The 26,540-nt window shown below is 42.3% G+C and overlaps 1 long non-coding RNA gene across 20 annotated transcripts in view; it reads left to right on the forward strand.

Annotated features, from left to right (window-relative positions):
- LOC106506781 (testis-specific gene 13 protein) overlaps positions 1 to 26,540 on the forward strand; it is a 539,004-nt gene that overhangs the window by 224,511 nt on the left and 287,953 nt on the right. For 16 of the 20 annotated variants that reach the window (XR_014833848.1, XR_014833854.1, XR_014833851.1 and 13 more), the window contains one exon: positions 17,273 to 17,422. The exons of 2 other annotated variants lie outside the window; for them this stretch is intronic. This is a non-coding gene — a long non-coding RNA (testis-specific gene 13 protein). Of the gene's footprint in view, positions 1 to 17,272; positions 17,424 to 26,540 lie in introns of those variants that run through there. 2 more of the 20 variants (XR_014833871.1, XR_014833881.1) reach the window with 1 other exon arrangement.

Raw genomic sequence — 26,540 nt, forward strand, 5'->3', positions numbered from 1 at the left:
TCTAGAATGGTCAAAGTAACTTTAAAAGAAAAGAAAGTTGGAGGACTTATATATACTACCTGATTTCAAAACTTTCCATAAAGCTACAGCAATAAAAGCAATGTGGTATTTGCATATGGAAAAACATATACATCAGTGGAGCACAATATCTAGAAATAGATACACATGTGGTCAGGAGCTTTTCAACAAAGATACTAAGGTAATCTGGTAGGGACAGCATCGTCTTCTCAACAGTAGTGCTGCAGCAATTGGGTTTCCATGTGAAGTAAAATATATCTTGACTTTTACGTTACAACATATGCAAAAATGAACTGAAAATGGATCATAGACCAACAAGTAAAGAAGAAAACATAGCAGGAAGTCTTGTGTCTTGGCTTAGAAAGCTATTTAGTCAATAAAGTATAAAAGGCTTTTAAAGAGAAAAAATGATAAATTGGATTTCATCCAAATTAAAGTGTTGCTTTCTGAAAGATACCACTCCTAAGAAAATGAAAAGTCAAACCACATGTTGGGAGAAGGTATTTATAAAACATATGTCTGCTAAGGGATTTGTATGCAGAAAAAATATAAGTAAAACATTTAAACATAATTTAAATATGTTTAGAAGATTTGCATAGACATTTCACCAAAGAAGATATGTGAATGGCAGATAAATACCTGAAAAAATTTCAGCATCATTAGTCACTAGGGAAATGCAAATTAAAGCCGTCATAAGATATTGCTGCATAGCACTATAATGGCTAAAATGAAAAAAGACTGATAATCAAATGTGTTGGCAAGGATGTAGAAAAACCAGAGTCCTCACACATTATTGGTGGGAATATAAAATGGTACGTACACTCGTGTTGGAAGACGGTTTGGCAGTTTCTTAGAAGGTTCAACATAGACTTGCCATATGATCCATCAGTTCCATTCCTAGGTTTGCTATCAGGAGAAATAAAAGCATATGTCCAGACAAAGATTTGTTTAAAATGTTCATAGCTGCTTTATCTGTGATTGCCAAAAACTGGAAATATTGTACGTGTCCATCAGCAGATGAATAGAGAATTCCATACAAAGGAATGCTACTCAGCAATGAAAAGAATGGACTCCATATATAGAGTAGGCATGGAGGAATCTCAAAATAATCATGCTTTTTCAAAAAGGCAAAATCATAGATAAGATCAGTGGTTGCTTTGGGCCAGAGGTGGGATGGGAGATTGGCTGTAAACAGGTACAAGGAAACTGTTGGGTTGGGATGACGGAAATATTCTTGTAGATAGTCCTGTGGCTGTGTTATGTATAAAATTTACTAAAACTCACCTAACCGTACAATTAAATTTAATGCATGACTTTCATGGCCTGTAAATTATACTTCAATAAAGCCATTAAAAATGGGTGGCCCTCAAAATTTTAAATTCTCTTTAAGAGGCCCCTGAGACAATGAGAGAAATGAGACAGTATTGCTGACTTCATTGTAATATATTGCTTTGGAATACTTTGGTGACACCTGTAGAATTAATTTCTGTCAAATGTTCTTTGGATTCTAACTGTGAACAGATCATTATTAATTGTCTTTCCCAGAACTTCAGTGACCAGTGACATCTATATTTCTCTTGCACGTGAACACTGCTTGTATGCTTAGTAACGATTAACACCCCCTGGCTGGAAGAAATGGTAGTTTCTTAGATGGATAGTCTATTCATGTGCAGTAGTTCCGCTGTGTAGGTTATCCTCCACCTCTCAGTTTTTCAGGAAGGACATTGATGACGGCTTAAGACCTTGCCTTTTTTAGATCCAGAGAGGCACCCCCCTCTAGGCCTTAGGAGCCCACCCACCTGTCCCCAACCCCATATAGGTGGAGGCAGCAGGTAATTTGGATGTAAGATCCTCACGGAATGAGGTAGAGAACTGCAACTGAGAGGAACCCCCCTCCCCCGGCCTCCCTGGGGTTGGGGGGGAGCCCGTGGGGGGAAGAGGTCTGGCCATGTTTCTGCTCCAGGCTGGGAATCAGGATTTCTGGGGGTAGTGACTTCATGCCTTAGCTCCTGCATATCCTCATATGTAAAATAGGAGATTGAATTTTACTTCCTCAGATAAAAGTGGTTGTCTTTCAGGTAGAAAATGACCTACGTTTAATGAAAAAAATCAACAAGCTCTAGAACATCTTGCCCATGATTCTGCTGAAGTCCATGCAAATAGAAAAAATTTATTTTGGAAACACATTCATTCAGCCATTTTCCCAAATCACGTACCAGCTGTTTAACCAAATTTTTCTTTCTTTTTTTTGTCTCCAAAGCAAATGCTTTATTCAACAAAGATTTATGAGACACTCGTATTTGCCAGGCACGCTGAAGATAAGACATACCTGCAAGGAGAAAAAAAGCATGGGGTTGGGGGTTTGGGGGCTGATGCCTAACCTGCCTCCCTGGGGAAGAGGTTCCTTCAGAGAGGGATGGAGAAGCTTTGAAGCAGGGAATGTAGAAAGCTGAGATTTGACGGGTGAACAGGACGTGGCTGTTAGCCAGGCTCGGGGGAAGTTGATGAGGACCTTAAAGCTGTGGCACTGGGTTTAAAGAAGAGAGAAGAGATGCCACAAGTGGGAGTGATTGAGTGTGTGACTGGCAGAATTAGAAGAATATGGGAGAAAAAGGTGTCAAGGATTAGTTCAGCTTTTGCCTTTGTCTAAGCAGGTGATGGTATATCCTTCACTGAGGTGGGGATGTGAGACATGGGGTTTCATTGCCTTGCTTGTTGCTTTGGGAAACGAAGAATTTACTCCAGAGCTCTTATCAGAGGAGTGTAGTTACTTGCGCACACTTGATTGAACTTTAACGATGACCCTCTTTGACCCATCATCCACTGGGAGAACATACGTGAAACCTTAGAGAGAAAAGTGGAAACTGATGTGGTCTTGGTGGTCTGTGTTTGTGCAGCATCTCAGGCTATAAGAGGATCTCACGTTTACAGATAAAAAAAATCACCCTGAAAACTTCAAGGCAATTACAAAGTGTAACAATTCTTGGACATGAAAACCTATCACGTTTAAGAATTTAGTAATGCTTTTTTCTTACTGTTTTCAAGTTGACCTCTTGTCTCCACATTTTTATCATTTTTAAAGTACATTCTTTATACTCCTTTGGTACAAAGATTTAAAAAGTAAAATTTAGAAAAGACTTCTCAATCCTTTATATGTATTAGCTCATTTAACTTTTTAAATAAAAGGAGGTACTTGTAATCATATTAATTCATGATAAAGATTAATAGTAAAGATATTTGGAAATCAACCATCCAAGCCACGTCAGTGACCTACACCAGAGCTCACAGCAATGCCAATCCTTAACCCACTGGGCGAGGCCAGAGGTGGAACCCATGTCCTCATGATGCTAGTCGGGTTTGTTACCGCTGAGCCACGATGGGAACTCCCTTCCTGTCTTTTTTAATGATCATGAATTTATTACATTAAACCAAAAAAACTATGTAAACAGTTGCTTTGAAACTGCATCAAAACAGAAGTTAAAATTAGATTTTACCTATTGCTTCCATCTTATCTTTTTTTTTTTTTTTTTTTGTCTTTTTCGCTATTTCTTCGGGCCGCTGCCGTGGCATATGGGAGGTTCCCAGGCTAGGGGTCCAATTGGAGCTGTAGCCACCGGCCTACGCCAGAGCCACAGCAACTCGGGATCCGAGCCCGTCTGCAACCTACACCACAGCTCACGGCAACGCCGGATCGTTAACCCACTGAGCAAGGGCAGGGACCGAACCCGCAACCTCATGGTTCCTAGTCGGATTCGTTAACCACTGCGCCACGACGGGAAGTCCCCCATCTTATCTTTTAGTAACATGCAGTCACATCCTACTTTAACTATATTTTTGGTTGAGGTACCTTGAAGGAAGTAAGTTGCTTAGCCTTAATTAGGCTGTTTCCTTGCCTTTAAGATGCAGACAATGAAGTTGGTATTCCAGTGCTGTAAAACTCAGAAATAACTTCTTGGGCGCCAGTGCTGGAGTAAACAGGCAGTTTCCTTTTGTGCCACAAGAGGGCGTGCCTATGCTGTCTCTAACTTGAGCTGAGGTCTAAATTCCTTTCCAAAATGTGGCTGAAAAGTTAGGGACGAGTGGATTGCTGGGAAAATGTGAGAGAGAAAGGTTTTTTTTGACACTGTCAAGGGAAAGAGATACTTGAAACATATAGTGATCTAAAGGAAGGGATTGTGAGTAAGATTCTTTTAAGATATGAAAACTTTTGCTGACATTAATCTGATCATTACAGATTTCCATTCTCAATCACAGTCCCTTTTTTGGGCCTGTATTTGAGAATATTGATTTATTTGTTTTCCTCCTTCTTTGAAACTGTGTCTATAAATCTTTTGTTATCAAACAAATATAGAGCCCAAAGATTAGTAGTGGCTTGGAGTAATTAAAGATAAATTGGATTGTTTGTTCTCAGTGCCTTGGATATGTGCAAAATCTGTTTGCCCCAAATTAGTAAATTAGGAAAATGTGAATTATTTTCATCCTCCCTCCCTCCATGCACGTGCCCCTTTTTAAGTTTCTGAATCCTTTGGTGTTTTTCTGTCATCCCTTGCTCAGAAAGTTGGGAGGGGACAAGGAAGAACATTGTTCTGTGAACCACCCCTGGAACTGATTTTAATAGGTAATGAAAATAGAAGATTTGATAGGATCAGATCTAAGCAAATAGTGATGTGTTGGCAGTTGTGGAATTATTCTGATAAATTTAGGGAAGTAGTTTCATTTCAGCTGTGTGAATATTTCATGTAGATGTGTTTTGTTTTGTTTTTTTTCCCAAAGTTTCATGGCTTTTTTTTTTTAGGTTTTTATTTTTTCTGTTATAGTTGATTTACATTGTTCTGTCAATTTCTTTTTCTCACATTATCCTCCATCATCTTCCATCACAGGTGACTATATATATAATTCCCTATTCTATACTGCAGGATCTCATTGCTTATCCATTCCCAACGCAATAGTTTGCATATGCTAACCCCAAATTCCCAGTCCATCCCACTCCCTCCCTCTATTCCCTCGGCAACCACAAGTCTGTTCTCCAAGTCCATGAGTTTGCTTCTTTTCTGTAGAAAGGTTCATTTGTGCCATATATTAGATTCCAGATGTAAGTGATATCATATGGTATTTGTCTTTCTCTTTCTGACTTACTTAGTATAAAGGTCTGTAGTTCTATCCATATTGCTACAAATGGCATTATTTTGTTCTTCTTTATGGCTGAGTAAGTATTCCATTGTGTATATATACCATATCTTCTTAATCCATTCATCTGTCCATGGACGTTTAGGTTGTTTCCATGTCTTGGCTGTTATGAATTGTGCTGCAATGAACATATGGGTGCATTATCTTTTTGAATGAAAGTTTTGTCCAGATATATGCCCGGGAGTGGGACTGCTGGATCATATGGTAGTTGTATATGTAGTCTTCTGAGGTACCTCCAGACTGTTTTCCATAGTGGTTGTACCAATTTCCATTCCCACCAACAGCACAGGAGGGTTCCCTTTTCTCCACACCCTCTCCATCATTTGTTACTTGTTGATTTATTAACGATGGCCATTCTTTCTGGTGTGAGGTAGTACCTCATAGTAGTTTTAATTTGTATTTCTCTAATAATTAGCAATGTTGAGCCTTTTTTCATGTGCCTGTTGGCCATCTGTGTATCTTCTTTGGTGAAAGGTCTATTCAGATCTTTTGCCCATTTTTCAGTCGGGTTGTCAGTTTTTTTGTTACCGAGTTGTATAAATTGTTTGTATATTATAGAGATTAAGCCCTTTTCAGTTGCATCTTTGAAACTATTTTCTCTGATTCCGTAGATTGTCTTTTTGGTTTTTTTATGGTTTCCTTTGCTGTGCAAAAGCATTTAAGTTTGATTAGGTCCCATTGGTTCATTTTTGTTTTTATTTCTGTTGCCTTGGGAGACTGACTGAAGGGTTGATGTCAGAGAATATTTTGCCTATGTTCTCTTCTACGAGTTTTATGGTGTCTTGTCTTATGTTTAAGTCTTTAAGCCATTTTAACTTATTTATTTTTGTGCATGGTGTGAGGGTGTGTTCCAGTTTCATTATTAACATGCAGCTGTCCAGTTTTCCCAGCACCACTTGCTGAAAAGACTTATTCCCATTTTATTTATTTATTTATTTATTTTTTTTCTGTTCTGTCTCAATTTCTTTTTTTTTTTTTTTTTTTTTTTATTTTCCCACTCTACAGCAAGGGGGTCAGGTCATCCTTAGATGTATACATTGCAGTTACAGTTTTTTCCCCCACCCTTTCTTCTGTTGCGACATGAGTATCTAGACATAGTTCTCAATGCTATTCAGCAGGATCTCCTTATAAATTATTCCCATTTTATATTCTTCCCTCTTTTGTCCAAGATTAATTGACGATAGGTGTTTGGGTTTATTTCTGGGTTCTCTATTCTGTTCCATTGTGGCCCAAGAACTTCCACATGCCACAGGTGAGGCAAAAATAAATAAATAGCCATTCTATCAGGTGTGATGTGAATTTGAATTTCCCTGGTGATAAGTGATATTAAGCATCCTTTCATATACCTGTTGGGCATGTGTATGTCTTCTGTGGGAAAAAGCTTATTCAAGTCCTTCGCCCATTTTTAATCATTTCACTTATTTATTTATCTATTTGTATATCTGTCTAACCATTCATTTATGCTGTTGGGTTATGGGGGGGGTCCTTGTATATTATGGATATTAATCACTTATCAGATAAGTGATTTGTAAATATTTTCTCTAATTCTGTAGGTTTCCTTTTCATGTTAGATTATTTTCTTTGCTGCACAAAAGCTCTTTTAGTATAATGTACAGATACTTGCCTCTTTTTGCTTTTGTTGCAAGGCTGACGTCATGAAGCTTTTCCCTTATGATTTGTCCTAGGAGTTTTACAGTTTAAGGTCTTAATGTCTAAGTCTTTAATCCCTTTTGAGTAGACTTTTGTGTATGTATAAGGTCCTATTTCATCCTCATGCACGTGGATATCCAGCTCTCCCAGCATCCTTAGTGAATAGATTGTCCTTTCCTTTTTGTGTATTCATGGCGCCTTTATTGAGGATCAGTTCTCCGTATATGCATGGATTTATTTTTGCACTCTCTCTTCTGTTCCATTGGTCTCCATGTCTGTCTTTATGCCAATATCAGTATGAGAAGAAGTAGCTGTATCTTTTTTTTTTCCTTTTAGGGCCGCACCCTTGGCATATGGAGGTTCCCAGGCTAGGGGTTGAATCGGAGTTGCAGCCACTGGCCTACGCCACAGCCCAGCAATGCCAGACTGAACTGTGTCTGCGACCTATACCACAGCTCACGGCAACGCGGGATCCTTAACCCACTGAGTGAGGCTAGGGATTGAACTCACGTCCTCACGGATACCAGTCAGATTTGTTTCCACTGAGCCACAACAGGAACACCCAAGAATTAGCTTTAATACTTCTTTAACTACCCCATAGAATTCACCAGTGACCATTGAGTCCTGTGCTTTTCTTTGTTGGGAAGTTTTTGACTACTGATTCAACCTCCTTACCACTCTGTTCAGATTTTTCTATTCCTTCATGAATTGGTCTTGGTGGATTGTATGTTTCTAGGAACTTCTATATTTCTTCTAGATTTCCCAATTTGTTGATATATAATTATTCATAGTAGTCTCATAATTCTTTTTATTTCATCACTTGTTATGTTTCCTCTTTCATTTTGGAGTTTATTTGAGCCTTCTTTTTTTTTCTTAGTCTAACTAAGTGTCAGTTTTGCTGATTTTTTTAAAAAGCCAACTCTTAGTTTTGTTAATTTTTTCCTGTTGTTTTTCTACTTTCTATTTTGTTTATTTCTGCTCTACCCTTTATTATTTCTTTCCTTCTGCCAACTTTAGGCTTAGTTTATCCTTTCTCCTCTAGTTCCCTGAGGTGTAAAGTTAGCTTGTTTATGTGGAATCATCTCTTTTTTTGTCTGAATCCTTAACTTCCTGCACCACAAGGGAACACCTCTTTCTACTTCTTTAGTGTAGGCGTATACTACCATAAACTTCCCTCAGAGTATTGATTTTTATTGCATCCTATAAGTTTTGCTGTGTTGTGTTTTTGTTCTTGCCTCAAGATATTTTCTGATTTCCCTTTTGATTTCTTCTATGACCTGTTGATTGGTCAAGACTGTATTATTTAATTTCCACATGCTTGTGGTTTTTTTCCAGTGTTCCTTCTGCTGTTGATTTTTAGATTTGTTCTACTGTGATCAGAAAAGTTATTTGCTGTGATCTCAGTCTTCTGAAATTTGTGTGGTACATCTTTTCAAGTAAGATGTATCTATTGAAAGTAGAGTCCCAATGAAAGCAGACTCTGAGAAGGAGATTAACATGCAGGAATGTCATTGAGGAGATTTTAGGATTAACACTTGTGCTGGGTTCCTGCTATGGTGCAGCAGGTTAAGGATCCGGGAGGCACTGCCGCAGCTCCTGCTTAGATTTGCGCCTGGCGTGGGAATTTCCGTGTGCTGTGGGTGTGCCCAAAAAGAAAGAAGAAAAGGATTAACACATGTGAAAGAGAAGGAAGCAGGGTCGGGCACAGAGAGAAAAATTGGGCTGCAATGCAGTCACAAGGAAGGCCTCAGCCAGTCCCAAAGGGGGGGTGCTGAAGGTAGGCTAGCCCTTCAGAATTGTCCTAAGCTGGGTAGGGTGCCAAGCTTTTGCAGCCTCACACTGACGGGTGATTGGATGCAGGCTGCCCCCAGAGAAGAGACCTGACTTTGACAAGCCTGCAGTGCTCCCAGTCTGCTTTTTCACCCAATAGTACGTTTTTGAGACTTAGTCATACTAATAACTATAGCTGTAGTCACATTTAATCTATTTTTACAGTATTCTGTTTTATAAATACATCACATTTTAAAAATACATTTTCCTCTTAACAGACATTTTCCAGTATGGAAAAATGTGGCTATAAGGATTTTTAATGCTTCCTTAGTATGTGTACTTAGTTCTTCTAGGGTATCGAACCAGAAAATCCCTGGGTCTTAGGATATGCACAGCTTCAGACTGAATGACTAATGAAATTGCTCCCCAAAGTGGTTGTGCTTTTCTCCATATCCTCACAAATGCTTGGCATTGTCACACTTTAACTTTGCCAATTTGATGGGTACGAAATGGTATCTCATTGTGGTTTTAATTAGAATTTTGTTGATTACTAGTGAGATTGAGAAGGTATGTGTTTATTAGCTACTTGAGTTTCTTCTGTGAAACATGTATTCCAATCCTGTGCCCATTTTTCCTGTTGGTTTCCTTTTCTTATTAATTTAAGCAATCTTTATATATTTTTCTTACTATTCTTTGTTGTCTATATGTGTACAACTATCTTCTCCTGGTTTGATTCTCAATTGTTCACTTTTTGGATAATGTCTTTTGTTGAATAGGAGATTTCCTTTTAATGCAATCAAATTTAATCCCTTTGGAATTGTTTCTTTGTGTCTTATTTGAAAAACTCTTTCTTAGGCTGAGGTCATAGAAAAGTATTCTCTTTTCTACCTAAAGTTTTAAAGTTTTGCTTTGAAGTTTCACCTGCAGTCCATCTAAAATGGAGTCGTGTGTATATCGTGAGTTATGGATACCTCATTTTCTTTCCCACGGACAGCCAGTTTTCCGAGCAGCATTGATTTCCCAGTGTGTCTTTTCTCCACTGATGTGCTGTGCCATTTTGTCATGTCTAGTTTCTACCTTATATAGGTCTTTTTCTTTTGGTCTAATATATTTTTTCTTGCTTCAGTTCTACACTTTCTTATTATGTCTTTATTTCTTTATTGTGTCGTCTTGTCTGGTAGAGTTAATCCTCCCTTCTTGTTCTTTAAAATTGTCCCTACATTTTGCCTTTTGCTCTAACATACACATCCCATGGATTGAGTTCATGCATTGACGTTATAGATTAATTTGAGGAGAATTTACATCTTTGCAGAATAGGTGTTTCCCGTTGACGTCTTTAATATCTGCATGTAGGTATTTTAACTGCATACATGATTTGTACACCGTACTTTTTTTTTTTTACTAAATACTGACATTTTGCTTGTTAATAAGTACATTTCTTCGTCAACAGTGTAAGGACTACATAACTATCCATTACTTGACTTGACAGTAATTTATTTAACCACGCCCCTGTTGACCTTTAAATTAACACAGTTCATAGTAATTATTCTTTTTTTTTTTTTTTTGGTCTTTTTAGGGCCTCACCCTTGGTGTATGAAAGTTCCCAGGCTAGGAGCTGAATTAGAGCTGTAGCTGCCAGCCTACAACATAGCTCACAGCAACACTGGGTCCTTAACTCATTGAGTGAGGTCGGGGATCAAACCTGCATCCTCATGAATACTAGTTGGGTTCATTACTGCTGAGCCACAGCAGGAGCTCCTGTAGTGATTATTCTTGAACTCACATCTTTCTCATCACAAAATTATATGTAAATATTCTCCTATGTTTTATTCTAATAATACTAAGCTACGTCGTATAATTAAACATTCATCTGGATTGGATTCAGATTTAAGATGTGAGAAAAAAAATCCAACTCCCTCCCTGTGTGGTTGGCCAGTGTTCGCAGACTTTGTCATTTTGGTCTGACTTTGTCTTTCTTGTTTTACTGTCAAGGAACCATTAGCAGTGCCCATACCTAGCAGCCTCTCAATAAATGTTTGAATAAATGAACGCATTTTTAATATTTGTTTTCTTTTCAGACATGGTACTCTTTTCCATGGGCCCATCTGTCGATTCTGGATCTACCCCACACTGTTTAAGTTACTAGAGCTGGTAAAACAAGACCTCCTTCAGCATCATCGTTACTATTATTATTTTTCAGATTTTCCTGGGCTATTTGTGCACCATTTTTCTTTCAGATAAACTTTAAATGATGGGTCACTCTCCCTCTAGAACTGTTAATGATTTTGACTGACAGTGTGTTAGTTTTCTGAAAAAAAAAACAAGGCATTTATATTTTAATTTTCTGGCCTTATGAGTACTGCATATTCATCTAGCTTATGAATTCTGGAACTTTTCTGTTAGAGAAGATAAATCCCCAGATTTCTTTCTCAATTAAAATTCAGAGCAATTAAAGAAATTCATTGCAGCAAACAGAATCATGCCACATGTTTATTCTGCAGACAAATGTTTTTCTATATTGAGCAGCACTTCAAAGGCTTTGCCTCCTCCCTGCAGAGCAGGGCTCACATGGTACCGCATGGGCCCTGACTGGACAGATTCTTGAAAAAAGATATTTATGTACTCTTTGGCCAAAGATGTCTTTTAATGGCTTTTCTCCCACAAACCCTTAAAGGAATCCTGTGCCTCTCTTCCTCCTCTGATTTACCTTTCTTATGGTAGGGAAATAGGATGCAGAAGCCTGTAGGGCATGGGAGTGAAGTCTGCATCACTCTTTTTCACACCTGCTGGTTTCTGGCAGTGGTATTTGCTAAGTGAAGGATGAAGGCTGGTTTGTCGTGCATTTTCACAGAGCACTGGTGGCTCCAGGCCAACCCATCTAGCCTTTGTCTTTTTTCTTGCATAAAACTGCCTGTTTTTCACTTCAAATGGGGGTGTTAAGCACTCAGAGATGTCTGTTCCTGTTTCGCATGCACGCCATCTGTGGTCCCTGGCGTCTCAGGTTCCCAGATTGGCCCAAGTGCCTGTTGGTCAGCATACAGAATGGTCAGGGTCCTAGCCTGTGTTTGTCCCTGTGGGTGGAGCCACTGCTGCAGCACCCACCTGAAGTGGACTGAGTACTTGAAAGTTTAAAGTCTTTGTCTAAAATGCTCTCAGAAAAGTTGCACAGAGAGCGCAGGGTTCCCATATGTCCCTCACCCAGTTACCCCAAATGCTAACGCTGACATTATCACGTTGTATTTGTCACAGTTAAGGAACAAACATTGGTATGTTACTAGTAACTAAAATCCACACTTGATTCAGATTTCACTAGTTTTTCCCCCAACGCGCTTTTGCTGTTCCAGGATCCACCCAGGCTATCACATTACAGTTTGTCGTCCTGCCTCTTTAATTTCCTCTGGTCTGTGACTGTTGCTTAGATGGCAGTTTTGAGGAATACTGGTCAGATGTTTTGTAGCACATCCTCAGTTCAGATTCCTCTCATGTTTTCCCACTTTTTAGCCTGAAGTTACGGGGTTTTGAGAGGAAGACCACAGAAGTGAAGTGACATTCTTATCACATTGTGTGCAAGGGAAATGCCATCATCGTGACTCATCTCTGATGATGCTGACCTTGGTCACCTGGCCAAGGTCGTGTGTGCCAGGCTCCTCTGCTCTAAATGTATTCCCCTCCCTTTCCATGCTCTGCTCTTTGGAAGCAAGTCAGTAATCACAGTGTAGTCTCGATTTAAGAGATTTATTTTCTTTCTTTCTTTCTTTTTAGGGCCACACCCTCAGCATATGAAGCTTCCCAGGCTAGGGGTCGAATCGGAGCTGTAGCTGCTGGCCTACACCACAGCCACAGCAAACACCAGATTTGAGCTGCGTCTGTGACCTACACCACAGCTCACGGCAACGCTGAATCCTTAACCTACTGAGCGAGGCCAGGGATCAAACCTGCATCCTCATGGTTACTGGTCAGATTCATTTTTGCTGAGCCACAAAGGGAACTCCCAGTTTAAGAGATTTCTTAATTGTCTTATCTGTCTGGACTCTGTTTTATTTAAACCATGCCTGTCATTTTCTTGTACTCTGGATGTATAGATTTGGGTGTATAAAGCCTTAAAAGTAGATAAAAATTGCCTGGGCCTAAGAAGGATTTGAAGTAGCTAGTAGCTGTCTTTCTCTCAGTCCTCCTATGTTTGGTCTGTTGGTTTTATTTTAAAATCTTTGTGTGCCTCATCCTTGTACCACATGGGCTACTCCATTCAAACCTTAAGAGTTCAGATTACAGACGGCTTGTGTTGTTTGTGGGGCAAAATTCTAAATGAATTCGAGGGGGGTTTTTTTTGGTCTGATTAGTCTTTTTCACTTAACTCAAATGACTTCACATTTTCACTTCAAGTCCTTTACTAAAGGATGAAAGGAGAATAATATATTATTGTTTTGGCAGATAATAGGAATGTTCTTGAAATGATACATATAAAAGTGGGTTTTGCTTATTGAATCATCATTGTATGTGCTCTAAGGGAATTTACTGTTTCAGAACACCTTGTGGTACCTCGGTACCTCTTTGACGCCCACCGTGGCCAATTGTGCAAATCCACATTTGTAGACAATTCCATCCATAGGTGCACACGTTTCATCAAGGCGGACCAGTTAAAGTATATTTTCAGAACATTAGAACGTCATGTTTCTTCTTATGATCGAGTGTTTCTTTTTTTAATTAATTAATTTTTTCAAACACATTTTTTTCCTTACTGTACAGCATAGTGACCCAGTTACACATGCATGCTTACATTCTTTGTGCACTTCTTTAAGAAATTGTTTTGAATGTGTTAGAGTATTTTGTCTTTAAGTTCGTCTTAGAATCCAGTACTAGAGGGGAAAGTTCCAAAAATGCATTTTAAGAGGGCTTTTGCTCACTTCACGGTCACTCGGTATGACAACTCAAAAACAGAATAATGATTTTAATCAACCGAAGGGGAAATCCTTTCCCTGGCCCCTCGATTCTGCTTTTAGTCAGTCAGAAGAGTCTTAGATTCACTCAGGGGCTTCCCACATGTTCTATAATAAGTCTCTTTTGAAGCTTTCATGTGTGCCTGCAGCGGTGAACAATCTTGCATACGTTTTCTGTCTCTGTTGTGTGAGTGCTGTTCACTGTACCAGGACTTTGTCTTACTATTACTCATTCCTTTTTCTAAGTATAAATATGCAAGAATGAGAAAGGCTGAGCTTTATAAAATGAAGTGTAAAAGTTAATTTGTTCCAGCTGGGTTAAAGGCCCGCTCAGTGTAAGGTCTTGTTTTCTGCAGTAAGTAGAGAAAACTGTCCAGAGCTTTGGAGACAGGGGACCCCCCCCCCCTCATTTGCCTTTCGTTGCAGCTTAGCTGCAGGGTCTCCTCTCTGCTCAGAGTTGGGCAGACTTTTTACTGCTCAGATCTGGCTGGTGTGTGTCCTGCAGTTATGTCAGGTCAGATTCTAAGAACTGGAAGTGATTTTCCAGAAGATGATCAATGTTGAGCTGTTCGGGGAAGATTGTACGGGGATGAGAAGCCTTGACGTGTCGTAGGTCATTGGTGGTCTATGAACAAGGCTGTCCGAGAACGTCCATGTGGACCGCCTGTGCTGTGCTGCACTTTGCCGAGCTGGGTGGGAGATGCTGTGGCTCTGGTGGGGACAGGGTTGTGCTTACACTCCTTTTGGCTCCTTACCCTGTCCCTCTAGGAATACGTGAAAACCCAGCAGTAGACAGGCGGCCGCCATCCACTCCACCACTCTGCATGCACACTTGCAGACTTTACACCTGAGTGGAAGTTATCTTCACCGAAAGGAACTTTTATAACTGGTACCCAGAAGGCAGAGTGCCTGGGCATCCTCTGCTTCATCCGTCTATGCCAGGCTTGTTCTTGGGGAAGGAGCTCTAGAGATACGAAAGGTCAGGGGAAGTGGGCACAGAGCAGAGCGCGTCTTTTCCGTAGGCATTTCAAAACTCCCTTCCCCATCCAGAAGCCAACCAACCATAAAAATCAGCTTCTCCTACATTTTCCTGGTGCTTCTTCAGGCCTCTACATCTCAAAAACTTAACATATTTTCATGAAAGACTGAATTTTTTGTGTTCCTATGCCAAGAAGATTCTATCTGTGAGGTGGTTTGAAATTGTTGTCCATCTTTTATTTCCCTCCTTTTAATTTTGCTTCTCTTCTGAAACCCCCTGGGTTTTTCCTCTGGTTGCAAAATGTCAGGGAATTCTGCATGGGAACCACCTCCTGCTGGGCCATCTGTACTTTCCAGGGGACCTGAGTCCGTCCTTCTGGTCCTCCTGGGTTTCTTGAGCCAGTTCGACTAGAGAGGCTACATGGGCTGCCTCGTGGAGTCCAGCCCCCTCGGTCCAGAACCACACTGCAGCTCAGGGATGGTGTTGAAACTGCACAGGGAATACCTCATTTTTTTTAAGTTTTGGTGAAATGTAGTTCATTTACAAGGTTGTGGTGGTTTCTGCTGTAAACAAAGTGACCCAGTCATACACATACACATATCCATTCTCTCTCAGCTGCTTTTCCCACATAGATTGTCCCAGAATACTGGGAAGAATTCTCTGTGCTCTATACAGCAGGTCCCCATTGGCCAATCATTCCATACCTCAAGTAAAAAGTTTTTTTTCAGCTTCACCCCTCTCCTACCTGAGGCCAACATTCGTTTGACAACCATTTATTACATGCTCATTTTGAGCCAGGCTCTGGGATAAGTTGGAGGATGCAGAAGTACAAAGGCCCACCGTTGTCTTCAGGAAGCTTCCAGTCCAGTGAGATATAGAGTGCAGTGTGGTAACAGCTGTAACACAGGAACCCCTAGAAGGGCCTGCAGGACAGACGCTCATGGCAGATTGTTCTGGAGAAACTGCCACATGACCCAGGTTTGGCAGGCTGCATACAAGAAAACTGAGAGAAGATGGGGGCTGTGATGAAGGAGAGCAAGCCGGGGGGTGGAGGTGCTCCTGAGGGAGGTGGCTGCCTGTTCAAAGGTCTGTGAAGTCTAGAGCCTGAGGAACATGCTGAGAACTGCAGGCTGTTGGGACCTGCTTGAAGTTAGGGTTTGTTAAACTCCTAACTCTGACCATTGAGTTACGAGCACATACCAGTGTTTTATTACAGTTTTGCAGTGCAAAGGAAGAGGCCCCTGGCAGGTGAGGTCGAAGATTCAGTCTTGCTCAGAACATAGTGAAGAAAGACTGATTAAATCATCATTGAAAAGACTGGTTAAAAATCCTTAGCTTCTAACTGATAGTTGACAGTCAGCTGGGTGGGTTGTAATTGAGTTCTCCAGAATAAGACTTCATCTTCTTAAAGTTCATCAGAAAATTGCATAGAAAAAAGCATTTTTTCCTGAAATGCTGTTGATGTCTTTCCACTAGAATATGGTGAGTTTTATAGTAGGCAACTTGGTTCTGTTCCAGACCAGGTTTGGGGCAGTTTTGCTTTTATAGGTTCAAGGTCACAATGGTGTGCAATCAAGGTCACCCAAGCTGCAGACTGCATTTTTATTATGATAAGGGCAATTGGGAGCCACTGAGGGAATTTTAACCCCCAGCCATCAGTGTGGGGAGTGGATTAGCTGCAGTGTGAGGCTGGAGCAGCAGGGGTAGAACTTACTGGAATGTATTAATATCCAGGGGGAGAATGATGAAAGCTTTGAGTTCAGTCTGTCTCTTCCTTTGCTCACCTCCTCCCTGAGCCCCTCCACCTGGAGCAGCTCTGACACAGAAGCATAGCTGGGGGTGGAGGTGGGAATTAGGATTTGCTTTTCTTCCAAAAGAAACAGTTTTAACTTTTAAAATTTAAATGATGACTGCTCTTAACACGATAAAACGTAGTGATGCTAAGATGATGATGAAAAGATTTTAGAGGGAAGAGCCCAGGGAACAAAGTGGAGCCCCTTCCACTGGGCAGTGGGCTTACTCTGCCTTCAGCCCTGGGCCCCTGTCACCCCACCCTTCCTTCCGCAGGCCTGGCCCCATCTCTGTCCTCAGATACCAGAAGCAGTTTCAGAACCAGGGTATCATCTGGACTTGGCCTTGGCCTTGAGGCTGTTTTCGGTATTTCTGCCCCAATTTGCTATAATTACGTAAGATTCTGTCCTTCCTCAGAAATCTGCAGCCTGAACCTATGACTTCAGCCTCCCTCAGTGCACCTGCTCTGGTTAAAATAGAACCTTCAGAGGTGCCCTTGCCCCAGGTTGCATTCCTGTTGGTGTGTGACGATCTGTGTTGTTTTCCTGTCACTGTTTAATGATGTCATGGTGTCATTCTGCACACAGGTGTACCTAGGCGGGGGAATTGTCAGGGAACCTGAGCTTGGGGTAGGTCTCAGTGGTTTGCAGGGTCATACCTCTCTGACTGGATTCTCCTTTGGCAAGTGTCTGCATGGTCTTACTGCTCCAATGTTTGCTCTGTTCTCTCTTATGAGAACATTTGATCACTGTCATGTCAACCTATTGCCATAAAGATAACCCTCCATGATTACCTGATAGAGATTGGATGGACATATTTGAGAATATGCATTTCTCTTCTAAATGTGATATGAATAGGGACTTGCCCTTAACTTTCATTCTTGTTAGAAACATATATTCAAAATAAATAATTATTCTCCTTTTTAAAAATTGTCGTCCAGGTTGCAAAAATATCTGCCTCTGAGAGCTCAGGAGGATCTGCTTTGTGGGAGCAAAGGTAGTGAGTCATACCTGGAAGCTTGCGCCTCTTCATCCAGTCAAGTCTCCTATGCAACAGTTTATGCAGCACTTAAAAGATGAGGAGTTAAGAGGTATGTACTTGGACATTTTAATTTTCAGATGCAATCCCTGTCTGATTGTGACCTCAGTTTTTTTTTCATTTAAAGTAATTAAATGAAAAAGCTAAATACTAAATTATAGAAAAACACTCTATGAAGATATGTGTATGTTTTGTGCTGTATCTTTATCTCCTTAACACCCTTCCTCTGATGGAACTGTTTGTATGTATCAACACTGGCTTATTTGGGAAAGCCGAATTGACGTTATTGCTTGGAGTAATTTCATCTAGCTGTGAAGTTATTTGAAAAAGCAGGTATCTTCTCACATGCCCGTATCTGAGTGTGTTATTATCAGTAGAATTTTGAACATGGGGACAAGGGCAGGCTATTGCTCCTTTGTCTCTTCTTCCAGTGTTCACACTTGGATTTATATCTCTCTCGATGCTTTAGTTATTTCAGTCTGCCTTAGCGGTGCTGCTGAGCGGTATTGCTCTGTGGCTCCAGGGAAAACATGGAAGGGCATCTGTGATTAGCAATGAAGGACTCTTTCAGCAAGTGGACACAACCTTGGTTTGCTAAAAAATTTTTTCCTCCAACTCTTCACTCTCATCCTTTTAACATAGATTTCTACTTGGATGTCCACAAGGATATAATAAACATTTCTCTTCCTCTATGAATTACTGATGCTCGCAGACTTCATTGAACATGGACTTGCACTAAATTCCATCTTAATGAATAAGGTGGCTTCTTTTCATGACCAGTGAAATAAGAAAGTCCTGCTAGTTACGTGGAAGACTCATTTTCAGTAGTGAAAGATAATCTGAAAAGAACTAGAAAGATTAAGTAGTAACAGTGCAAATTTTAAAAAAGGTTGTGCTGTGTTCCTAGATCAGGTGTTCTGTAGAAATATTAAACCGATGATGAAATCTAAAAGTTGGCTGTTTTCTACTGGAGTCTGAGAGAAGCCACCTGCCCCACTCTGATCACCTGTGGCCTTTATGAATGTTTTGAGCTTTTAGCCCAATAATTTGAATTTTCTTTTGGATACCTCAGGGGATTCTCAGTTGATTCCCTTCTCTCACCAACAGCTTTAAGACTCTTCCTGCAGAAATGGGACAGATTAAATAGGTGAATTTGTAGCCTTTTTTTTTTTTTTTTTTTTTTTTGTCTTTTTGCCTTTTCTAGGGCCGTACCTGAGGCATGTGGAGGTTCCCAGGGTAGGAGTCTAATCAGAGCTGCAGCCGCCTGCCTATGCTAGAGCCACAGCAACGCGAGATCCAAGCTGCATCTGTGACCTACACCACAGCTCACGGCAACGCCAGATCCTTAACCCACTGAGCAAGGCCAGGGATCGAACTGGTAACCTCATGGTTCCTAGTTGGATTCGTTAACCACTGAGCCACGACAGGAACTCCCCTATTTATTTATTTATTTATTTATTTATTTATTTAGACCTCCTCTTTGGGTTTAGAAAGGAGGAGGAGAAAAATTATTGGAGGAGGAAAAAATTAGAACTGTGGAAAAAAATTGTTACAGTTCCTGGTCTAGAGCCAAGTCTCTGGGCTTTTTTTTCCTCATGGCAAAAGTGAACATTTAGTAATTCTTCGAGTCAAAATGTCTATAAGTTACTTAATTCTTAAGATGTCCAGTTCGATACTCACTTTTCAGTGGTGCTGATGGTGCAGTTCTACTCTTAGTTTTAATTTCTTTCATTTAATTACATATTTGCAATGTCAGGCTGCAGCTTTTGAACTGCTTTATGTTATATTTAAACAAGTTAGGTTACAAATAAAGTAATGCTTTGGTTTATTATTTTTAATATATACAGTTTCACTTTTTTGTGAGATAAAAAAATGACTTGCTGCTTGATTCATACATTCGTGCACTGAAGGTCTCCTGTTTGCCAGTCACTGTACTAAGGACTGGATATGCAGAGGTGAAGACCATTGGAAGTCTCCATTTTTAAGGTGCTAGCCAAGAAGTACAAAAGGAGGGACGTGCAAATAAATACTGTTACAAGAGTGACAAGCACTTCTGTGGCACTTACTATGTACCAGGCAGTGTTCTAAGTGCTTTCTAGGCATTAACTTTAACTCATGAATTGATATAGAAGCCCTATGATATTCTTACTATTATTTTCTCTTTTTTATGTGACTAAATTAGGGCCCAGAGAGGTTAAGCATACGTCCAAGGTCTTAAAGCCTGTTTTGGTTGACAATCAAGTGTTGAAAGTGCGATCATAGAACTGCCGGGAGAGCTTTCAGTTGGGAAAATGGGGAATGGAGGTGTGTTATCAGTGACATCTTCCCAAAGGAGACAGTAGCTGAACAAGTCCGTTCGGAGGAGTGGAAGAACCACATTTCTCCAGAAATACTTCTTGAGTGACATAAAATGTGGCGCCATAAATCAGCTCACAGGTTGAATGAGTGACAGATCCTGGAAGATGAGGAGATAGTAAAAATATACCAGATCTCTCTGCATCTTCCATTTAAATGACAAGGAAAAAGGCTTCCAATTTGGAGGCAAAGCTTTGTTTCCATTTGTTATGAGATAGAGTAAAAACCTGACATTTAAAAAAGTCTAATAGAAATGTGAATTTACTTCTACTCTCGCCAGCATGTGGGTTAAATCCGTGACCCTTTTGAATGTTCTGAAAGAATTACCAATCACTGAAGATTTTATCTTGGGAAACCTCTAGTGATCTATAGAAATAGTCTTTTACTGGTATTTATTTTGTATAAAGACAGGGGAAAGATTGGTTTACATCTTGCAGATTAAAAATCGGCAGGAACCACCTGATTGGGTAGATTAGTTTCATCATTACAGGGATGAAAAACAATTCAGAAGGCAGGTCGCTGGCACCCATGCCTAGCTGTATCTTTGCTTTTCCACCTTCCTGTCCAACTGCTACTCTTTTGAGCACCAGCCACGTGTCTAACCATCCCTTGGCCCTCTTCCCTGCTGACATCCTCCTTCCTCCCCCTCATCATTCATGACGGCTTCATTGGTCTCCACCGTGCTCCACCTTCCTTGGATGACCCACCTTGTTCCCTGACTGCGTGGGATTGGGAGCTTGTCATCACCAGGGATCTTCTCCCCAGCTTCCCCCAGCGCCCTCCTTCCAAGACCTTGCCTACTCATGGCCCAGATCAGTAAGTCAAAAATTCCCTCGGTGGCCAGACCCTCCTGTCCATCCTCTTTGTCCCACAGTTACACCGTATACATCTTCTTGATCTCACTGACACCTCTAGTCTGCTGACCCATTGCTCTGTAGCCATCCATGAGTTCCTTCCTGTCTTACTTCCCCCTTTATCCACTTAGATCCATTGTCCAGGTTTTAAATCACTCTCTCGCCAAAGGCTTACACTCTCTGAGCTTTTTGTCCTTCTGCTTGCGCCTGGGCTCCTGAGCAGTGAGGTGGATTGGTACCTGTTCAGATGCATTCAGGTGATGCCCAGCACTGCACAGCACATGCACACTCTGATTCTGGTTAGTTGTCCTGCTCATTCTCCATGGTGCTTGTTGCGAAGCTAGTCCCCTCTTCAAGCGTATGATGCTTCTCTTCCCTGTTTACCCTCAGATAATGCACTCCTGCAGTGGGGCTCTCTGTCCCACCCACTACTGAACCTTCTCTGTCCCTTGGTATCCATGACCTGGCCACCTCCTGGTTTCTCTGCTACTTTTCATACTGTCTTAATCATCTTTATTGGCTTTGTTTCTGTCAAACTGACTTTGGTCATAAGGCAAGTAGAGATTTCTGTTTTCTCTCTTAAGTGCAGTAAAACGTGTTTGTGCTTCTGCCCTTGGCCTTCTGCTGGAGGAAAACTGGAATTTAGGGTGGCAGGCGCCTGACTTTCTTAAGCTGTTGTGTCTGAGCGCTTGCGTGGGCTACAGAATTTTACTCTGTGACCTTAGCCAGATGCAGCGCCAAGCCACACACAGGAACTGCCTCCCTTAGCTCATGGTTCTGCACTCTACACAAATAGTCTGCTAGGGTTTATTCTGCGTAGTGCAGGGGGAAATTTGATTGGCATCTTTCAGATTAGCAATGGGCAGGAATTTCCCAGATAAATCAGTTTTATTGTTACAGTCTTATGAAGGTGTTGTCTTCAGTGTGGCTGACCTCTGCAGGTTATTGAGGTGCAGCAAGGTGAGAGTCTTGTCCCCACTCCTGCCAGGTACACCTCAGGTCCATTCTCTTTCACACGGCCATGCCCGGACTCTCTGATGTGCTGTTGCTGGGTTGCTGCCACTTTCCTTCTCCTTCCTGTAGTACTGCTGCCCCTGCCTGGATCCTCACTCCTCTCGTTATTTTGTTCCCCCTTCTCTTCTTCCCTCTCATCTCTTTGGTTGTCTTTCACCTAAAAATAGGAACGTCTTTGTTCATTGACTTATTATTTAGTTCTGGAGCTGGGCATCGAGGATGAAAGATTATGAGAATGACATAGCGCTGCTCTTGGGGTGATCCTAGGGAGAAACATCTAAATATGAAATTCCAGTGTGTTATAATAAAGACTGGCAAAGTCTCTGCTGCGCGTTATATTCACGTAACTTCAGACAGTCTTTTAACCACCCTGTGAGATTGCTGATACCATCCTCAGGTTACCGAGGAGGCTCTGAGGAGTGATGTCGTTTGCTCCAGGTAGCTTAAACAGCAGGTCGCATGGTGGGAGCACAGCCAAGTTTGGGCTGCAAAGCTCATGCTCTTACCTGCTATAAATGCAGTTTTTCTACTCTCTCCATTGCCCCTCTCAAAGGCTGCCCATCAACAGTAGAATTCATGATACGGTAATAGACTGCTTACATATTGAGTCTTGGCCTTACCTTTATAGAGAAGTTGGAGAACTAAGTAGCTAAAGTCACGTGTGGTGGTGTTTCTATTCCTCCCTGACTTCAGGATGGTTGTTGGATGGCACTGTCCTTACTCTGCCTGAAAATTATACTACCCTCTTCAGCTTATGGCACATGTGTTATCACTGTGATTCTCATGTGTAACATATCCTCACCAAAACATTTTATTTGTCTCTCTGTTACCTGCTAACTTCAAACTTACACCTTGACGTACCTCACAGGTCTGAAATTTTACATGCCTTACACATCTCAAAGAGGAAAAAAGATAGGTTATCTATCAGAGAAGGTACATAGGAACGCTTTATAGATCGCTGAAGGCGATAGTGCAGGCCAGTTTTCTCTGTACAGTTAGCTGGACACTAACTCTTCTGCCTCCTTCTGAGGAGCCTGAGCTGCTCCTGTCCTGGGCTGGCCCCGAGCAGCACTGATGTGCCCTGGGCCCCTCTTGTCTTTGGAGAGCTCCCATTCTGACCAGCACAGCGCCTACCCTCTCTCCCAGTTCCACTACTTTTGGTTTTGTTATTTTATTCTACAGAAGTGATTCACAGATAACTGGGAGAGACGGTTGTGTAAGAACTCTTTATCCATTTGTTCAGTAGATGTTTATTGAGCATTACAACTGGCCAGGTACCACTCTGCGTGCTGAGGACACCGTAGGGCCCAACGCAACACCTCTGCCATTTGGAGCTTTTGCTCTGGTGTGGGAGGCACCCAGGAAACCAATAAACATGTGCTCTGATGCCAGACAGGGATTGATGCTCTGACAAAAGCAAAGCCGAGTGAAGGGGTGGGGGGAAACGGGAGGGCGGGGCGTGCTGCTGTAGTCCCTGTGTCCCAGGCTTCTCGGAGGGCGTGACACTGCTGTCACAAAAGTACCATAGATGGGTGGCTTAAGGGCAGATGTTTATTCCTCATACTTCTGGAGGCGGGGAGTCAGAGATCAGGGGTCCTCGTGGGCAGGTTTCTGGTGGGGACTCTCTTCCTGGCTTCAGACGGCTGCCTTCTTCCTGTGCCCTCACAGGGCAGAGAGGAGGATCCTTCCTCTCATGTCTCTTCTTGCGAGGACGCTAATCTCAATCATGAGAGCTCCACGCTCGTGACCTAAGCACCTCCCAGGGGCATCACCTCCACATACCATTGCAGTGGGGATTAGGGCTTCCGCACATGGATTCTGGGGGGTGCCACCATTTGGTCCACAGCACTGAGTGAAGTGACCAGGAGCATTCCAGGCACAGGGGATTGCAAGTTTGGAGGCCCTGGGATGAGACGGTGCTTGGCTTGTCAGAGAAACAGCTCTGTCAGAGCAGAATGGGCAGCAAAGGAAAGAGTATTTGGAAATGAAGTTGCAGAGGAATGGGCTTCCAGTCCATGTGAGGCCAATAGGCTGTGGTGGACAGTTCAGATTGCATTCCCAGACATGAGAAACCTCTCTGAACAGGGGGAAAGTGTGTTCAGACTTTAAATTTTGGAAGGTCACTTTGGATGCTGTAGGGTTGGGCATCAAAAGTAGAAGCCGGTGTGGTCCAGGTGAGAGGGGGTGTGGCTGAGACAGGTTGGTAGCTCAGAGTGGATTGGGGAAGTGGTGCCTGCCTGTGGGGACACTGGAGGTCAAGTTGGTACATTTTGCCGATAGACCATCTGTGGGGTGTGAATGAAAGAAGAGCCAAGGATAATGCTGAGGTTTTTAGACTGAGCACCTAGGTGAAGGAAGGTGACATTTACTGAGATGGAGAATGTAAGGGTTGATAAGAACAAGATGTTGCTGTGAAAAAAGCCTTCACAGTTCAATATGTTTTGGAAACATGGTTCGAGAGCATGATCGGGACAACTGGAATAGATGTGACAATACAGGGAAGAGGCTAAAAAAATCCTCTCAACTATCAGCATTCCCAGCAAGGGTTACTGTATAGAGAAAAGAATAGTTAATTCAATCCAACCATTTGTCAGTTTATTTGAACAACTGGCCTGACATTTTAATGGACCGCAACCATAACGATTGCCCCGATTGTTCCGATAGAGTCAACCACTGTGTTTGGTTGAACCAGAGCAATCAAGGATGCAGTCAAAGTTTCCTGAGGAATTTTCTCACCACAGCAGAACAGGAAGATGGCCTTTGCCCTCCGTGCTGGATTCCAGCAGGAAGCCAAAGTGGGAGGTCCTTAGGGAGTGGGGAGGACACAGCAGAACAAGATGAAAAAGTACCGACAGAGTAACTGGAGAGCAATAGGTAGGCCAGTGGCTGAGCTGCAATGCTGAGTGTTAGAGAGGACCCTCAGGCTCTGGCCAAGTGGGCTCCGTCATGGCCCTCCCAGGGTCCAAGGCAAATTCTGCCGTGTGACTCCGCAGGGGTAAATGACAAAGCTCTTTAGGGAAAAGGAAAGCTCGCAAGGCTTGGTTGAGGAGAACAAAAGGAAGGGGTCCACCAGTGCCCATCACTCCACAGAGAGGGGTATGGGGCCATTGCACCCCTGGGCCCTCAGCACAGGTCTGTGTTTGAGTGATGGGATGGTGTCCCCTCCTACCTTTTCAAAAATGGATTTTGGAATCGTGTGTGTGTGTGTGTGTGTGTGTGTGTGTGTTTGTTTTTTGAGGTGAAGTTCATAACAGAATTTCAAAGTGAACAGCGGCATTTAATACATTAATGTTTAATACATTAACCACCACCTTTATCTAGTTCCAAAACATTTTCATTACCTGAAAAATAACCTCTGTACCCACTAAGCAATCACTTCTTATTTCCGCCTCTCAGCCTTGGCAGGCATCTTCATCTTTTTTATAGGGCACCAGAAGGCAGCCTTAATAGTGGGTAAATAAAACACACAGGCTCCTTTGGACCAGGGAGCCTGGATTTGGGACGCTAGCTCTTCATGGGCGTTGTTTGGGAACACCAGCTGCCCCTGCGCCTGGACGTTGGGACCTGTGAGAAGCTGCAAAAGTACCACAGAACTCAGAGAGGAGAAGCCACTGGGCCTGTGGGAAGCTGAGCTTGACCCTGTCCTCTCTGAAGGGTGGTGCCTTTGGCTTCCCAGCAAATGATCTGGGAAGAGGGAATGTGTTGATGTGACCCAGAGGGTTTAAACCCACGTTAAGGCAGTTCTCCTTCTTCCAGCACAACTATGAACAAGCATGGTTAAGGGCGACACAGAAAGTGTCCTTTCAGGCTTTGCCGGTCGTGCATCCCGCACTGCCCTTTGGCTGTAGAGGGAGTCAAGATGCAACGGGGAGCTCCTGCTGTGCACAGTGGGATTGGTGACATCTTGGACGCTGCTAAGGCGCAGGTTAGATCCCTGGCCTGACACAGGGGGTTGGGGATCTCGTGTTGCCCCAGCTGTGGCTTTGGTTGAGACTGTAGCTCCGATCCCTAGCCCAGGAGCGCTCCGTATACCAAGGAGCAGCCAAAAACGGATCCTCCCCCCAAAAAAGAAGAAAGAAATTATGCAAAGAGACGAGAACACGGAATCATTAATGTGTTCTTTCAACTGGCCTGTATGTTTAAGAGCCTAAGGTCTTGAGACGTGGTCACATCTCTCCAATGGAAAATGTCATTATCCAAGCTGTTCAAGAGCCAGATGTCAGAAACCTCAGAGTAACTCTTCTAGGGTGCACCCAGGGAGCTCAGTGAATGGAGCAGAAGAAAATACACAAAGCGAAAGGAATTTTTTATTCTTTCCTTTGTCCTTCTGTTATGGACTGTATTTTGTGTTCCCCCAAATTCATACATCCAATACCTAATCCCCAATGTTATGGTATTAGGAGATGGGGCCTTTGGGGGGTAATTAGGTGTAGAGGGGGCATGAGAGTAGTGTCCCCATGAGGGATTAGTGTCCCTGTAAGGAGAGGAAGACCAGAGCTGGTTCCCCCTTCCCTCACCCCTGGGTGGGGCCACGGTGAAAGAGAGCCGTCACCAGGCCAGGAAGAGCACCTTTAGCAGAACTCAGCTGTCTGGCACCCTGATCTTGGACTTAAAGCCTCCAGAATTGTAAGAAAAAAAATTCGTCTCTGGACTTTGTCATGAAGGCCCAAGCTAACACGAACACCTTCCCTTCCTGTTTATTTGTGTGATGAGCTAAGTGAGCCAGGTGTACATACGTCCAGACACGGCAGTGGTGTATAAAAACGTTTATCTTCTTCCCTCCAGGTGTGAGACCTCCGAGGCACAGCCTTTTCACAGCTTGAGCTTTATTCTTCTAGACCTCTGCCATCTAATAAGGGGGCCCTTTGCCGCTTGCGGCTATTTAAATTTCAATTCAGTAAAACTAAATATAATTAAACACCCCGTTCCTCGTCATACTGGCCGTCT

The sequence above is a fragment of the Sus scrofa genome, chromosome 18 (assembly GCF_054392235.1).
Source record: "Sus scrofa isolate SSC_HxYL_T2T_F1_AM1 chromosome 18, Sscrofa_HxYL_maternal_Yorkshire_Landrace_v2.0, whole genome shotgun sequence".
NCBI classification, from domain to species: Eukaryota; Metazoa; Chordata; class Mammalia; order Artiodactyla; family Suidae; genus Sus; species Sus scrofa.